The following is a 16918-nucleotide window of genomic DNA, read 5'->3' as shown; positions in this document are numbered from 1 at the left end:
TATAATGAATGCAGGAAAATCTTTAGCCTTAATCTATCATTATCACCATTTCACCCCTTTATTACCAGTGTGTTATTAGACAAGGTACTTAGATTTCTGTGCCTCATTTTGCTCACTTGTAAAATGGTGATAGTAGTACCTATGTATATTAGTTATTTATTGCTGTGTAATAAATTACCACAAACTTAGTAGCTTAAAATAATACACATTATCTCAGTTTCTGTGGGTCAGGAGTCTAGGCATAACTTAGTTGGGTTCTGTGCTTCAGGGCCTCTCACAAGGCTAAAATCAAGATTTCAACCATGGCTGAGTCTCATCGGAAGGCTCAACTGGGGAAGGGATGCACTTCCAACCTCATGTGCTTGTTGACCGAATTAATTCACTGAGGGCTGTTGCGCTGAGGTCCTCAGTTTCTAGCTGGCTGTTGGCTAAATGCTGACTTCACTTCCTTGTGGCATGGGCCTCTTCAAGGTGGCTGCTTACTTCATCAGAGTGTGCAAGCCAAGGAAGCAAGAGGCTGCTAGCATCAAAGAAGCTGTCGTCTTGTGTAATCCAATCATTGAAATGACATTATTTCATCACTTTTTCTATCTTCTTTTGGTTAAAAGCGAGGAACTAGGCCACCCTACACTCAAGGGAAAAGGCTTACACAAGAGTATGAATACCAGGAGGAAGGGGCCACTGGGGCCAATCCAGAGTCAGCCTGCTACATCATGTAATAGAATTGTTGTGAGGAGTGAGTAGTTAATACTTGGAAAAATAGCAGCCACATAGCATGTTTTCTGTAAATATTACCTATAGTTGTTATTAACATCATTAGTATTAGTGAATTCATATGAAAGGAATATCCTATAGAAGTAATAAATGTAGAAATGCCTCCTGTCACTGCTCAGCACTTACTAAACTTAAGATAATTTATTCTGGATAAAATCTAGGAGGTTATATTGAATGTGAGAAGTTCTTCACCACTTGAGCTGCATCCAAAATTTCATGCTGAAAAGAAACCTTATGAATTTTATGAATATGAGGTTGTTAAGAGTACAACTATTGGAAGAATCAAAGAGAAATATGAAATTATTTTCCCATAATAAATTCCAAAGAGTAAATGTTTTATAATCTCTCATCTCTGACCACCATTCAATTAATTAGAAATTATCAAAAAGGTGGTATAAAGGAACTAACCACTTGGAAATTTAATTGTGTGTGTGTGTGTGTGTGTGTGTGTGTGTGTATAATACTCTTGTATAAAAGAAAGAAAACATTCCATTACAGTCAATATACTTTTTGATGCTCAAATTGCCCCATCTTCAGCCAGTGGGTGTTGGGTCTTTTCACATGACCCCAATAGCAGTTTGATAATTTACTCAGTTATGGCTGCTATGGGAAATGCTTGGGTACCAACTCATTATTCTGAAAACCAATAAATAAATGGAAAAATAAGTATTTATTTTGCTTTTCCCATGTGAATCAAGTTTCAGAGTCACCCAAAGCTCATCAAATTAATTTATTTTTAATTTAAGAAATCTCACCAGTAAATACAGAAAAATTGATAGGATTAGAAAAATTTTCTAGTTCCTAATGGAATAATGGGTCCAGAAAATGATCTTCAATGGATATTAAAACGATTTGGGAAAAAGTTTATCGTTAGAACGTTACATTGGATTTATCAAGCTGACCACCTCTGAGCCCTTTATTCAATTTTAACGTCTATAAAGGTGGGACTATCAGAAAATAGGCACCTCCTGATACAATGCAATTAGGAAGTACATACCACTACCTATGAAGTCTTATTGCCAGAATAATGGACTGAAGGAATCAAACCTTAAATCAAAAATTTTAAAGCCAAGAATTTTGGGAATAGATGAAAAAGTAAATGGCACTGCAAGGAAGCAGCCAAGCAGATCCAGAATGTGTAAAATTCTACAAAACAAATGACCTGATTTCTTCAACTAATGAGTGGCATGAAAAAGAAAAGAAGGGCACTGTTAACAGATTAAAAAAGATGAGGCTTATCAACTAAATTCAATATGTGGGTATTATTTGGACCCAGATTGAACAAAATGTAAAACAACATTTTGGAGACTGGGGGAAATGTGGACATGCACTGAGTATTAAATGATTTTTAGAAATATTTTGTTTGTTAGGGATGATAATGTCAATGTGGTTACTAAAAGATAGAACATCCTATGTGTTAGAGATACATATATATGAAGTAAGATACCCAGATTTGCATTAAAATAACTCCAGCAAAAGAAAAAGAAAGCAAATTGGCAAAGAGCTAGAAAGTAGATTAGCAAAATGTTGATAATTACTGAAGTAGAGTAGCTGTTTATGGAGGGTTCATTGTTTTAACATTTTTACTTTTTTATGTATTTGAAGTAATATTTAAAATCAAAGCTGAAATTATACACTACTTAAGAAATGATTGTTAATGAGATGCCTGCATATCTAAATTTGTCAGATGTAACCAAAGTTCTATTCGGTGAGAAATGTGTGCCCCGAATGCATTAAGAAAACGTTTGTGGGCCCAGTTTTCATCTTCTTCACTTACCTGCAGCAATCAGTGCTGGGCCTGTCACGTAGATAAATGTATTAAAGGAATGAATAAGCATTTATGTCAAGAAACAAGAAACAGAACAAAGTAAAACCAACACAAGAGAAACAAAGTACAATTGAAAGTAGAAATTAAGAGATTAGACACTAGTAGACTTCCAATGTTAATGACTGTATCTTGGCAGGTCCAATCAAGGAAAAGAAAATGAAATATAAACATTCAGCATTAATGATGATAAAAGTGATTACAGATTATCAATAAATTTTCCTTTTAATTATAAGGTAACACTGTATATACTATATGTATTCCAATATATGTAAAAATATAGAGGGATTACATTTTCTTCTCTATAAGTATGTTATCACAATTGACTGTGCTCTAGAACCCACAGACCAACAAATGTGTGTGTGTACGAAGTTCCTGTTTAAGGAAAAAATCTGATAGTTGTGTAGGTAAAAACCTTAAGAATAGATAATCCTTAACAAGATTTTACCAATTAATTTTACACAGGTGAAATAATCTGATACAAAACTAGATGAAGATAAAGAGCAAAATCTAGACCAACTTCACTTATGAAAATTCTATTCTTCATAATTCTAAACAGTTATACTTAGAATTTCTTACAAAATCAGTCTTCACTAATAGGCCAGTGTTTTGCCTTTCCTTTCCGAAGTACAAAGTAGCTCCAGAAGACCAGTGTTTAACCACCATTCTCCACAAGTTTGCTTCAGGGAATACTACTCCTTGATGATATTTGAAAAAATATATCTGGGGAAAAAGTGTAAATGAAACAAAGGATAAAGTATCTACTTCTGGGGGAAATCCAAGTACACGTTATCAGCTTGTCGAAAGATGTATTAAAGAAATTTTCATTTAACATAGTGTATCTCAAATTTACTTCATTGTGCACTTCTCACTCCAAATACCTTTTAACACCTTTAGAATGTGAACCACTTTGGTAGATGCTACCATAACAACAATGAATGTCTTCAAGGATGTCATTTCAGACATGGTGAGTGATTGTGTTGGGAAGGGGTGAGGAAGGGCACTTTTCTTTTGCAGCTCACATTATACTCTGAAAGCAGCTTCCTGCTTGAATGGAAGGCTAATGATTTTCTATAGAATGGAAAAGATTCCAGCCTGGTGCTTGATAATGTATGTATTAAACATGCTTAAATATTCTATTAAACAGTGATTAGGACAAAATGATTTTTCATTGTAATAAAAATGCTATATTGAATACCGTTTTGTGCGGTTTTTTTTTTTCTTGTTTTTAGTTTTTGGAATCAAGCCAGTTTATTGAGGGGCTTTGGGGGAGGGTCGAAAGGCTGGGAGGACAATGAGATCCAATGTCCTTCTCCCAGCCGGGACCTCCCCAGCTTCACAGTCGCTGAAAGCCGTTTTCTTATTTCTTTGAAGAGTTGAGACTCAAAGGTGCATATCTAGAAGTGCTGTGTTTCACATATTGCTAGATTATTGCTCCATCATTGCACCAATATTGAATCCCTTCAGTTATTGAATATGAGTGTCTGTACTTCTCTGATTGCAAGTGAATTGAGCACATTTTTCATATGTGTTTATTGGCCAATTATGTTTCCCTTAGTGCTTTTTTTTTTTTTTTTTTTTGCGCTACGCGGGCCTCTCACTGTTGTGGCCTCTCCCGTTGCGGAGCACAGGCTCCAAACGCGCAGGCTCAGCGGCCATGGCCCACGGGCCCAGCCGCTCCGCGGCATGTGGGATCTTCCCGGACCGGGCACGAACCCGTGTCCCCTGCATCGGCAGGCAGACTCTCAACCACTGCACCACCAGGGAAGCCCCCTTAGTGCTTTTTTTATTCATGCATTTTCTCTCTTTCTTTCTGGGTTATCTCACTGATTTTTTTAGGATTTATTAAATAATCCAGGTATTGATAATTCCAGGTATTACACATTTATAAATGTTGGACTTATTTTCTTCAAGGTGGCTTGTGTTTTCACTGTGTTATGGTGTTTATTGTTTTGCATACAGTTTTCATTTTAAGCCATACCAAATAATTGTATTCTTTTTTATATTTTATGTTTTCTGCCATGCATCTGCAAATAGAAATAAGTTCCCTCAATATTTTTTATTATTTATTTTATTTCTATTTCTTATTGCAGTAGCTGGAGTTTTCAGAATAAAGTTGAATACTAGTGGGAATAACTTCCCTCATTTTCCCAATTTAATGGAAATCACATATCTATTTAAACATTTAGTATAATGCTTATTGACTTAGAGTAAATAGTCTGTTATATGTAAGTAGTTTCATTCAGTCCCTGTTCTACTTAATGCCTGTTAGATTTTGTTGGGAGCTATTTTATCATCTGTTGGTGTGAACCTGTTTTTTCTCCTTTAATTTTCTGATGTGATGAATTATGCAGATTTCTTTACAAATTCAGGGGTTCCTACAACCATTCTTAGGTTGAGTAGTTCACTACAACAACTGACCCAACTCAGGAATGTAGTGCAGTTATGATTAGTTTTATTACAATGAAAAGATACAAATTAGAATCAGCTAAAGGGAGAGATGGATGCATAGGACAAAGTGTGGGAGGGATCCAAATGTGGAGCTTCTGGTCATCTTCTCCTTGAACACAAGGATGATATTACCTCCTCTTGGCCATGAGTTGTGACAATATGCACAAGAAAGCTTGCCCAAGCCTGTGGTCTCCAGATTTTTTGTTGGTGCTCACATTCTGTCCATGAGGTTAGGCTGATCTTTAGCCTTCAACTTCTTCAGAAGGTTCAAGCTCACACCTTTCAAGTATGAGCATCGAAGTTTCAAGTCTCCAGTTCTTCCAGTGGTCAGACCTAATATGGTGTGTCCCAAAACCTCTATCATAAATCACATTGTTAGACTGGTGGCGAGAGCCCCCAGGCAAACAAAGACACTCCTATCAGGCAGGACATTCTATGGGCCTAGAGATTAATTATAAGTCTAAGGACATGCTGCCTGTAAGTAAAATTCTATACGTATATCCCACAAATGCTCAAAGGCTTTGTATTTAACTTGATGTCATCACATTAGGCTGACGACGAGAATCTTTGTAATGTGGGCTTAATAAGAGCAGAGCTGCATGTCAAAGTGAATTTCATGTTTACCGATATTCTATTTTACCAATATACCAGAATAACACGATGTCTTAAAGGGTGCAGGTAGTTCAGAAGAAGTATTATTGGAAAAGGAAAGAAGAGTAAAAATACTCTACTATACCAAGGGATGGAGAGAAACATGTTATTGTTTATTTTATATAGGTAACATCTGTTTAATTGGTCCTATTACATTTCCATTCTCTTTTTTAAAAAGGCTTTTTTTTTTTTTTTGCGGTACGCGGGCCTCTCACTGTTGTGGCCTCTCCCATGGCGGAGCACAGGCTCCGGATGCGCAGGCTCAGCGGCCATGGCTCACGGGCCCAGCCGCTCTGCGGCATGTGGGATCTTCCCGGACCGGGGCACGAACCCGTGTCCCCTGCATCGGCAGGCTGACTCTCAACCACTGCACCACCAGGGAAGCCCTGATATTTCTATATATTTCAAAATTATTACCACAATAAGTCTAGTTATGATATGTCACTGTACAAAGATATTACATAGTTATTGACTATTTCCCACAAGGTACATTTCATATCCATGACTCATTTACTGTGCAGCTGGAAGTTTGTACCTCTTAATCTCCCTCACCTATTTCTCTACTTCCCCCAACCCCTCCCCTCTGGCTTGTTTCATCTCTGTATCTATAGATCTGTTTCTGTTTTGTTATGCTTGTTCATCTGTTTTGTTTTTTGGGCTCCACATATAAGTGAAGTCATAGAGTATTTGTCTTTCTCTGTCAGACTTATTTCACTTAACATAATACCATCTAGGTCCATCCATGTTGCCACAAATGGCATTATTTCATTCTTTTTAATGGCGGAGTAATATTCCATTATAATAAATACCACATCTTCTTTATCCATTCATCTGTTGAGGGGTATTTAGGTTGCTTCTATGTCTTGGCTATTGTAAATAATGCTGCAATGAACATTGGGGTGTATGTATCTTTTCAAATTAGTGTTTTCATTTTCTTCAGATACATAACAAGGAGTGGAACTGATGGATCATATGGTAGTTCTATTTTTAACTTTTTCAGCAATCTCCATATGGTTTTCCAGAATGGTTGCACCAATTTACATTCCCACCCACAGGGTTCCCTTTTCTCGACATTCTTGCCAACACTTATTGTTTGTCAGCTTTTTGATAATAGCCATTCTGACAGGTGTCAGAATGATCAGGTCATTCAAGATGGCTGTTCTCTTGCTCTTCGTGAATCCCCTACTCGACCGGTTTCTCCTTCACCTGTAACCTACTCACGTGAACGTCTTTGCCTCCTGCCCCAGCTAGTGATGGTTCTAATCCTCCGGCCAGAATGGCCCCACCTGCTACTTTATTAAAGGGAAACATCTGCCCTCATGATGCATGTTAATCTGAGGGGCTGTGAGGGACGTGCCCCAGCTGCTGGTTTCCCTGGTAACTGGAGCCAAGCTGACGTCATTTCCCCCTATAAATTGTAGCCTCCTTCTCCCTTGCGTAGTAAAGACTGCTGCCATGTCCTACTCGCTGTCTGATGCACACTGTGGGGTGTCACTCCAGGACCTTGCTTCAGGTATGTAAGATCCTCTCACCCAATAAACCACTGATATCTCTCTTGCCATCTCTGGGCTCTTTCTTCGGTCTTGAGGCTGGGCAACTACAAGGCTTGCAGTTCTGTGGGGTACAGCGCAATAGTTGGCCAACCAGGAGGCCGAGGAAACTCCCACAAGTGCCATGAGGTCAGGATATAAAGATGGCGGACAGAAAGTTATGGGGGTGATCCCGAGGTGGCTGCCCACTAGCATGTGGGGCCCTGTGGCAGCTGACTACCATGAGGTATGTCTTTCTCTTCCATTATATCAATGATATCCTGTTAACCTCAGAGTCTCTTTCCAGTTTAAAAGTAGCAGCCCAGGGGCTTCTCTGGTGGCGTAGTGCTTGAGAGTCCACCTGCCGATGCAGGGGACACGGGGTCGTGCCCCGGTCCGGGAAGATCCCACTTGCCGCGGAGCGGCTGGGCCCGTGAGCCATGGCCGCTGAGCCTGTGCGTCCGGAGCCTGTGCTCCGCAACGGGAGAGGCCACAACAGCGAGAGGCCCGCGTACCGCAAAATAAATAAATAAGTAACTTTTAAAAAGTAGCAGTCAAATGCTTATGGCTTATCTGACTGCACATGGATGGCTGATGAATAAAACACACAAGGACCTGGATTATCTACAAAAGACTAGCATCACCCTCCGACCCCTCACCCCTAAACAATTACATACACAAGCTTTAGGGATATTACCTCAGGGATAGGCTTGTGAATTGGACGTGGCCAGTTACCCGGAAGGGTTTGGTTGGGGCCTGTGGCAATGGCAAAATAATAGTAACCTTCTGGTCCCAGCTACGGCAGAGGGCAGAGCAACAATCTAGTGTGATGGAACAACAGCTATATGCATCTACGGTGCATTGCAAAGGTGGAAGACATTACCAAAGACCTACCCGAGTCATCTAACAATGCAAGAAAACCCTACTATTTGGGGTCTAGAACACCTGTGTGCAACATATAGGACCCCCATGGACATCAACAGTGAACAAGGAAACTACTTTACCAGCCATGAGGTTCAGGAATGGGTTGATTAAAAATGACATACGCTGACATTTCCACCTGCCCTCCAACCTCACTGCTCCCGGGCTAATGGAAAGAATAAATGGACTCCTTAACAACTGATGTTGAAAACCCATGCTCTCGATATGCAGACCAGAGGCTAACTCAAGCCCTAAGGACTATAACTGAACATCTCAGGAGCAATTTTCCCAATGACCAAGCCATATTAACCCAGAGACAACTAGTCAACACAATGCGAGTTCAACGGTTACCCACCGAAGGACGGTTGCCAACTACTGGTCAGGACAGTAACTCACTCTGGCCCTTGCCACAGGGTCTACCTCCAGGGGAACACGTTATAAAATGGCCCTGGGACTGGCAGGTAAGTCCCAGGTGTTTGGAGTTTGCCACCCCATGGGGGACAGGATTAGAAAGGGACTGACAGACTTCACCTGTCTCCTACTTGGCCCACCTGAGACTACTAAGGTAATTACTCCGGGCCCCTTACTAGAGAAAGGCGCCATCATATTAACCCTGTGGTGGGTTGTTACACCACCTCTCCAGTATTCCGCACAAGCTCTGGGGCTAAGGGTGGACTGGCGGAATGGTACTGCAGGCTAGGACCACAGGCAGAGGTGGTATTATCTCAGAATGTGATTACTGCTTGTATTTTGCTTAATGGTCACGACCTTCCCTGTGTTGTGCCTGTTAAACACCTTACATTTTGTCCCTAGTGTGAGGGGAGGGAATTTGTTCGTGGACTGGGCCACAATGGAGGCCTCACTGTGAAATGAGTCTGATTGCTGGGTCTACAGTGAGAGGCTGTTAGTGTCCTCCTCTGGTTTCCATGAAAACTTGACCTGATAGGCATCTGGCTACAGTTTTTCTACCTCTTGGACTCTCGATATCCTTTAGATGCTGTTGTCTGGATTGCATTTGTGGTATTTGATTGCAGTGCACCTCTACATACCTGACCCCAGGGATATCTCGGAAGAGGGGTGGACCAAAATTGTAAGGGTCGTGCAGGGTATGTAGGGGTGGAGTGTTTGGTCAGGTCACCCAAGGTGGCTGTTCTCTTGCTCTGTGCATCCCCTGCTCGATCAGTCCTTTTTTTTTGTTTGTTTTAAATAAATTTATTTTTGGCTGCGTTGGGTCTTCGTTGCTGCGTGCAGGCTTTCTCTAGTTGTGGCGAGCGGGGCTACTTTCCGTTGTGGTGCGCGGACTTCTCAGTGCGGTGGATTCTCTCGTTGCAGTGCACGGGCTCTAGGCACGCAGGCTCAGTAGTTGTGGTGCACGGGCTTAGTTGCTCCGTGGCATGTGGGATCTACCCGGACCAGGGCTCAAACCTGTGTCCCCTGCATTGGCAGGCGGACTCTTAACCACTGCACCACCAGGGAAGCCCTCGATCAGTCCTTTCTTTACCTGCACCTACTCACGTGAACGTCTTTGCCCCTTGCCCTAGCTATGAATGGTTCTAATCCTCAGGCTGAAATGGCTCCACCTCCTAGTTTACTAAAGGGAAACATCTGCCCTAGGGATGCTTGTTAATCTGAGGGGCTGTGAGTGATGTGCCCCAGCTGCTGGTTTCCCTGGTAACTGATGAGTCAAGCTGACATCAATCGCCCTATAAATGGTAGCCTCCTTCTCCCCTGAGTAGTGAAGACTGCTGCAGTGTCCTGCCCACTGTCTGTAAGATCCCCTGTCCAAAAAACTATTGATGTCTCTTGCTGTCTCCAGGCTTTCTTTGGTCTCTAGGCTGGGCAACTACAAGGCTTGCAGCCCAACAGTGTGCTACTCTGGCCCATTTACCAGGTGTCCTGAAAATCTGGTGGTTTTAAGTGGGGCCCAGAACAAGAGAAGGCTCTGCAACAGGTCCAGGCTGCCATGCAAGCTGCTCTGTCACGTGGACCCTATGATCCAGCAGACCCAGAATGTTTGACAAAATATCTCGGCACCATGGTCCAGCCATACTGACACACAAAATTAACTATCACAAAGATATTAAAAACTATAAACAAGTAAGCTTCATTCAGTAGGTTATTTTAAAAGTCAACAGGGGGCTTCCCTGGTGGCGCAGTGGTTGAGAGTCCGCCTGCCGATGCAGGGGACACGGGTTCGTGCCCCGGTCCGGGAGGATCCCACATGCCGCGGAGCGGCTGCGCCTGTGAGCCATGGCCGCTGAGCCTGCGCCTCCGGAGCCTGTGCTCCTCAACGGGAGAGGCCACAACAGTGAGAGGCCCGCGTACCGCAAAAAAAAAAAAAAAAAAAAAAAGTCAACAGGGACTTCCCTGGTGGTGCAGTGGTTAAGAATCCACCTGCCAGTGCAGGGGGACACCAGTTCAATCCCTGGTCTGGGAAGATCCTACATGCTGCGGAGCAACTAAACTCATGTGCCACAGCTACTGATCCTGCATTCTAGAGCCCACGAGCCACAACTACTGAGCTCACATGCCACAAGTACTGAAGCCTGTATACCTAGAGCTGATGCTCCACAAGAGAAGCCACCACAATAAGAAGCCTGCGCACCACATCGAAGAGTAGCCCCTGCTCGACACTAGAGAAAGCCCGCATGCAGCAACGAAGACCCAATGCAGCCAAAAATAAATAAATAAAATAAATTTAAAATCTCCAAAATAGGGCTTTCCTGGTGGTGCAGTGGTTGAGAGTCCGCCTGCCAATGCAGGGGACGCGGGTTCGTGCCCCCGTCCAGGAGGATCCCACATGCCGCGGAGCAGCTGGGCCTGTGGGCCGTGGCCGCTGGGCCTGCGCGTCTGGAGCCTGTGCTCTGCAACGGGAGAGGCCACAACAGTGAGAGGCCCATGTACGGCAAAAAAAAAAAAAAAAAGTCAACAAACTTGGGAGGCCCTTTTCTTTAAAGTGTGGTTTTTTTTTTGTTTTTTTTTGTTTTTTTTTGTTTTTTTTTTTTATTTTTGCGTTACGCGGGCCTCTCACCGTTGTGGCCTCTCCTGTTGCAGAGCACGGGCTCCGGACGCGCAGGCTCAGCGGCCATGGCTCACGGGCCCAGCCGCTCCGCGGCATGTGGGATCTTCCCGGACCGGGGCACGAACCTGTGTCCCCTGCAACGGCAGGCGAACTCTCAACCACTGAGCCACCAGGGAAGCCCCTAAAGTGTGATTTTAATACTTCAGATAAATTAAGGATTCTCTCAACTGCATTTGTTACAATATGCAATATGTTTCTTACAATACTGTGTTAGTTTCATGTGTACAGAAAAGTGATTCAGTTATGTATATTCACATTTTCCATTATAGGTTATTACAAGATACTGCATATAGTTCCCTGTGCTATACAGTAAATCCTTGTTGCTTATCTATTTTATATGTATTGATATATGTATCTGTTAATCCCATACTCCTAATTTATGCCTTTCCCCCCTTCCATTTTCCTGTTTGGTAACCATAGGTTTGTTTTCTATGTCTGTGAATGTTTTTCTGTTTTGTAGATAAATTCATTTGTATCTTGTAGATTCCACATAAAAGTGATATCATATAATAATCTTTCTCTGACTTAGTGTGATATTCTATACATCCATCCATGTTGCTACAAATGGCAATATTTCTTTTTTTATTTTTATGGCTAAGTAGTAATCTATCGTGTATATACACCACATCTTTATATCCATTCATCTGTTGAATGGATATAAAGGTTGCTTCTATGACTTGGCTATTGTAAATAGTGCTGATATGAATGTGGGGTGCCTGTAAATTTTCGAGTCAGTTTTCATCTTTTCCAGATATATGCCCAGGAGTGGGATGGCTGGAGCATATGGCAACTCTATTTTTAGTCTTTTAAGGAACTCCCATACTGTTCTCCATAGTGGCTGTACCAATTTACATTCCCACAGACAGTGTAGGAGCATTCCTTTTTCTCCACACCCTCTCCAGCATTTATTATTTGTAGACTTTTCATAGCCATTCTGACTGGTGCAATGTGGTACTCGTGGTTTTGATTTGTATTCCTCTAATAATTAGTGATGTTGAGCATCTTTTCTTGTGCCTGTTTGCCAGCTGTATGTCTTCTTTAGAGAAATGCCTCCTTAGGTCTTCTGCCCAGTTTGTTGGTTAGGTTGTTTTGATATGAGCTGTTTGTATATATTGGAAATTAACCCCTTGTCAGTCGCATCGTTTGCAAATATTTTCTCCCGTTCTGTAGGTTGTCTTTTCATTTGGTTTACAGTTTCCTTCGTTGTGCAAAAGCTTTTAAGTTTGAGGTCTGATTTGTTTGTTTCTGGTTTTATTTCATTTGTCAAGACAGCCAATATGTTTTTGAATGTGAGAACTGTAGAACACTAAATGTCAATAAAACCACAAATTCCTTAATCAGTTCAAACAACATAAATGCTGAAATAAGAACAATTTCATAATTACAAATCTTACTATAATGTTTGTTATAATGGACTTGCTAAAATTAATCACAATACTATACAACACATTTAGATTTTATCACATTTTGCATTCCACCTTGGGATCAACTGACTCCTTAAATATTTAAGAATTTAAAAAATTAATTAGTTTATTTATTTTTGGCTGCATTGGGTCTTCATTGCTGTGTGTGAGCTTTCTCTGGTTGCAGTGAATGGGGGTTACTCTTCCTTGCAATGCACAGTCTTCTCATTGTGGTGGCTTCTCTTGTTGCAGAGCATGGGCTCTAGGCGTGTGGGCTTCAGTAGTTGTGGCACGTGGGCTCAGTAGTTGTGGCTCACGGGCTCTAGAGCACAGGCTCAGTAGTTGTAGCACATGGACTTAGTTGCTGCACGGCATGTGGGATCTTGCTGGACCAGGGATCGAACCTGTGTCCTCTGCATTGGCAGGCGGAGACTTCACCACCGCACCACCAGGGAAGCCCCTAGAATAAGTCTTAAATATGTAATGTGAGCCATACAAATTTGTTCTTCCTCTTTAGCATTGTGTTGGTTATTCTCAGGATTTTACTTTTCCTCATAAACTTTAGAATAATTTTGATATCTACAAAATTTCTGGCATTTTGATTGAAAATTGGAGTGAATCTACAGATCAAGTCTGGAACAGTTGACTTCTTCACAATATTGAGTATAAAAATTTTTTTTTGAATTTTATTTAATTTATTTTTTTATACAGCAGGTTCTTATTAGTTATCCCTTTTATAAATATTACTGTATATATGTCAATCCCAATCTCCCAATTCATCACACCACCACCACCACCCCGCCACTTTCCCCCTTTGAGTATTCAAATTTATGAACTTGATTCTCTCCATTTATTTAGATCTTTGATTTATTTCATCAGAGTTTTATAGTCTTTCACATATAGATCCTATATATAAATAAATACATATATATATATATATATATATATACACACACTTAACATTTTGCTATGAGTCTGTCAAATTAATACTTGATAAGTGGAGCACAGGGCCAGATAGCTATGATTCAACAATAGACCACAAGAGAAATTGAAATAGGGAAGCTTACTCACAGGTCCTGGAGAAAGTACCCAGCATGCATCAAGGGGACATTGGGGGAGGTCAAGGCAGAGTGCAGACAGAGAGATAGGACCTGCGGCACATACCTTTATTAGGGTCATGAAGGAAGGCTTCGGGGGTCCTGGGATAAGGCTGGATTGGCCAATTCAAATCAAAAGAGAGCTTTGACAAGCCCCACAGGGGCTGCAGAAGACTAAGGGGTGCACAAGAAAGTGCTGGGAGGCAGGGGAGATTGTTGATCACAAAGGTATTGAGGAGGTCATATCAGGAACTTACATTTGCTAGTGACTCTGCAGACTGTTATCTAGGGCATGAGCTAGCATGAGGGGGCTAGTGTCAGTTGAAGGTCCCTGCAGACTGCTTGGCCAAACAAAATGGATGCCAAGACAGCAGTACTATGGGTAGCTTACCTAAACTCTCGACAGATTTATACCTAATTATTTATTTTCATGCTAATATAAATGGTGCTGCATCTTTAAGTTTCACATTCCTATTGTTCATTACTGGTATATAGGAAAGCAGTTGACTTGTTATCCTGTGACCTTGTTATACTTGCATGTTAGTTCCAGGAATTTTTTCTTGATCCTTCAGGATTACATAGACTATTGTGTCATCTATGACCAAAGAAAGTTTTATTTCCTCCTTCCAATCTGTACACATTTTATTTCATTTTCTTACTTAACTAGTTAGGACTTCCAGTCTAATATTGAATAGGAATAGTGAGAGAGGATATGCTTGCTTTGTTCCTGATCTTAGGAGGAAAGCATCGAGTTTTTCACCATTAAGTATGATGTTAGCTGTAGGTTTTTTGTAGATGCTCTTCATCATGATGAGGAAGTTCTCCTCTTCTCCTAATTATCTGGGAATTATTTTATCATGAATGGATTTTGGATTTTGTCAAAAGCTTTGTGTCACTGATATAATCACATGCTCTCTCTTTTGTCTGATATGGTGGATTACATTAACTTTTTTTCTTTTTTTTAATGTTGATAGCCTTGAATAGCTGGAATAAATCCCACTTGATCGTGGTGTATAATTCTTTTTTTTTTTAATTCTTTTAATATACTGTTGAATTTGATTGCTAATATTTTTGTGAGAATTTTTGCATCTGTATTGATGAGAGAGATTGGTCTGTAGTTTTCTTATAAATTTTATCTGGTTTTGGTATTAAGATAATGCTGGCCTCATAGAATGAATTATTAGTGTTCTCTCTTGCTTCCATTATCTGGAAGAGATTGTGGAAACTGGTTTCATTTCTTCCTTAAATGTTTAATAGCACTCACTGTTGAAACCATCTGGGCCTCGTCTTTCTTCTTGGGGGATTATTAATTATTGATTCAATTTCTTCAAAATAAAGGGCTACTTGGTTATCTATTTCTCCTTGTGTGAGTTTTGGTAGTTTGTGTCTTCAAGGAATTGGTCCATTTCATCTAAATTATCAAAGTTGTAGAATTGTTTATAATATTCCCATATTATTCTTTTTTTTTTTTGCGGTACGCAGGCCTCTCACTGCTGTGGCCTCTCCCGTTGTGGAGCACAGGCTCTGGACACACAGGCTCAGCGGCCATGGCTCACGGGCCCAGCCACTCTGCGGCATGTGGGATCTTCCCAGTCTGGGGCACGAACCCGTGTCCCCTGCATCGGCAGGCGGACTCTCAATCACTGTGCCACCAGGGAAACCCCCCATATTATTCTTTTAATGTATATGGGATCAGTACTGATGACCCCTCTTTCATTTCTGATATTGGTGATTGGCATTTTCTTTTTCTTTTACCTTGGCTAGAGATTTATCAATTTTATTAATCTTTTCTAAAATCTTGCTTTCATTGATTTCCTCTATTCTGTTTTCAATTTCAATGATTTCTGCTCTAAACTTTTTTTTTCTCTTACTTGCTTTAGGATGAAGTTACTCTTCTCTACTTTACTATGGTAGAAGCTTAGGTTCTTGAGTCTATATCTTTCTTCTTCTCTAACATATGCATGTGATGCTATAAAATTCCCTCTAAGCACCGTTTTCACTTATTACCACACACTCAATGGCTTAAAACAACAGTAACTTATCCTCTCTCAGTTCTGGAGGCTAGAAGTATGAAATCAGAATAACTGGGCTGAAATCAAGGATTCATGTGTCATGCTTCCTCCCAGGGTTCTAGGAGAAGATCCATTCCTTGCCTTTTCCAGCTTCTGGTAATTGCTGTAATTCCTTTGGGTGATTTTACTTTAGCCCTCGGAACTGACATCTTCAAATACACCTTGGCTGTGTCTTCACATTACCTTTTCTTCTGTGTGTGTCAAATCTCCCTCTTCCTCCTTTTTAGGGCCCAATCAGGTAAACCAGAATAATCTCTCCATTTCAAGATCTGTAACTTAATTATATCTACAAAGACACTTTTCCCAAATAATGTAACAATCACAGGTTTAGGGATTAGGATGTGGATATTATTGAGGGGAGTACATTTTTCAGCCTATTACAGTTTTATTTATTTTTTTTTAGTTTAAAATATTAAAAATGTCTCGAGACTTCTTTCATCCATCTGTTATAAAGAACTGTGTTAAATTTCCATGTACTTGGAGATTTTTCCAGCTATCTTTCCAATTCCTAGTTTAATTCCATTGAGGTCTGAGAATATATTTGGATGATTTCTACTTTAAATTTGTTAAGGTGTGTCTTATGGCCAGTAATGTAGTCTAACTTGGTGAATGTTCCATGGGAGCACAGGAATGTATATTCTATTGTTGGATGGAGTATACTATAAAGGTACAAACTTCCAATTATAAGATAAACACATTGGGCGTGTAATGTACGACGTGATTATAGTTAACATTGCTGTCTTGTACATTTGGAAATTGCTAAGAGTAAATCTTAAAAGTGTTCACAAGGAAAAAATTTTTTTGATCCCTATACGAGGTGATGAATTTAACTGACCTTATTGGGGTAATCATTGCACAGGATAGCATGTCAAGTCACTACGTTGTACACCTTAAACTTGTGTTGTATGTCAGCTCAATAAAACAAAAAACTCAAAACTAAAAAAATGAATTCAATCATGCTGAATTGACAGTAATGCTGTTAAGGTCAACCGTATCGTTACTGATTTTCTACCTGTTTGATCTATCAGTTACTGACAGGAGAGAGAATTCTACAACTGTAACTAGTGGATTTGTCTATTTCTCCTTTCAGTTCTATCAGTTTTTGCCTCATGT

This window comes from Phocoena phocoena, chromosome 20, assembly GCF_963924675.1.
Source record: "Phocoena phocoena chromosome 20, mPhoPho1.1, whole genome shotgun sequence".
NCBI lineage: Eukaryota > Metazoa > Chordata > Mammalia > Artiodactyla > Phocoenidae > Phocoena > Phocoena phocoena.
This window is presented reverse-complemented; position numbering follows the sequence as displayed.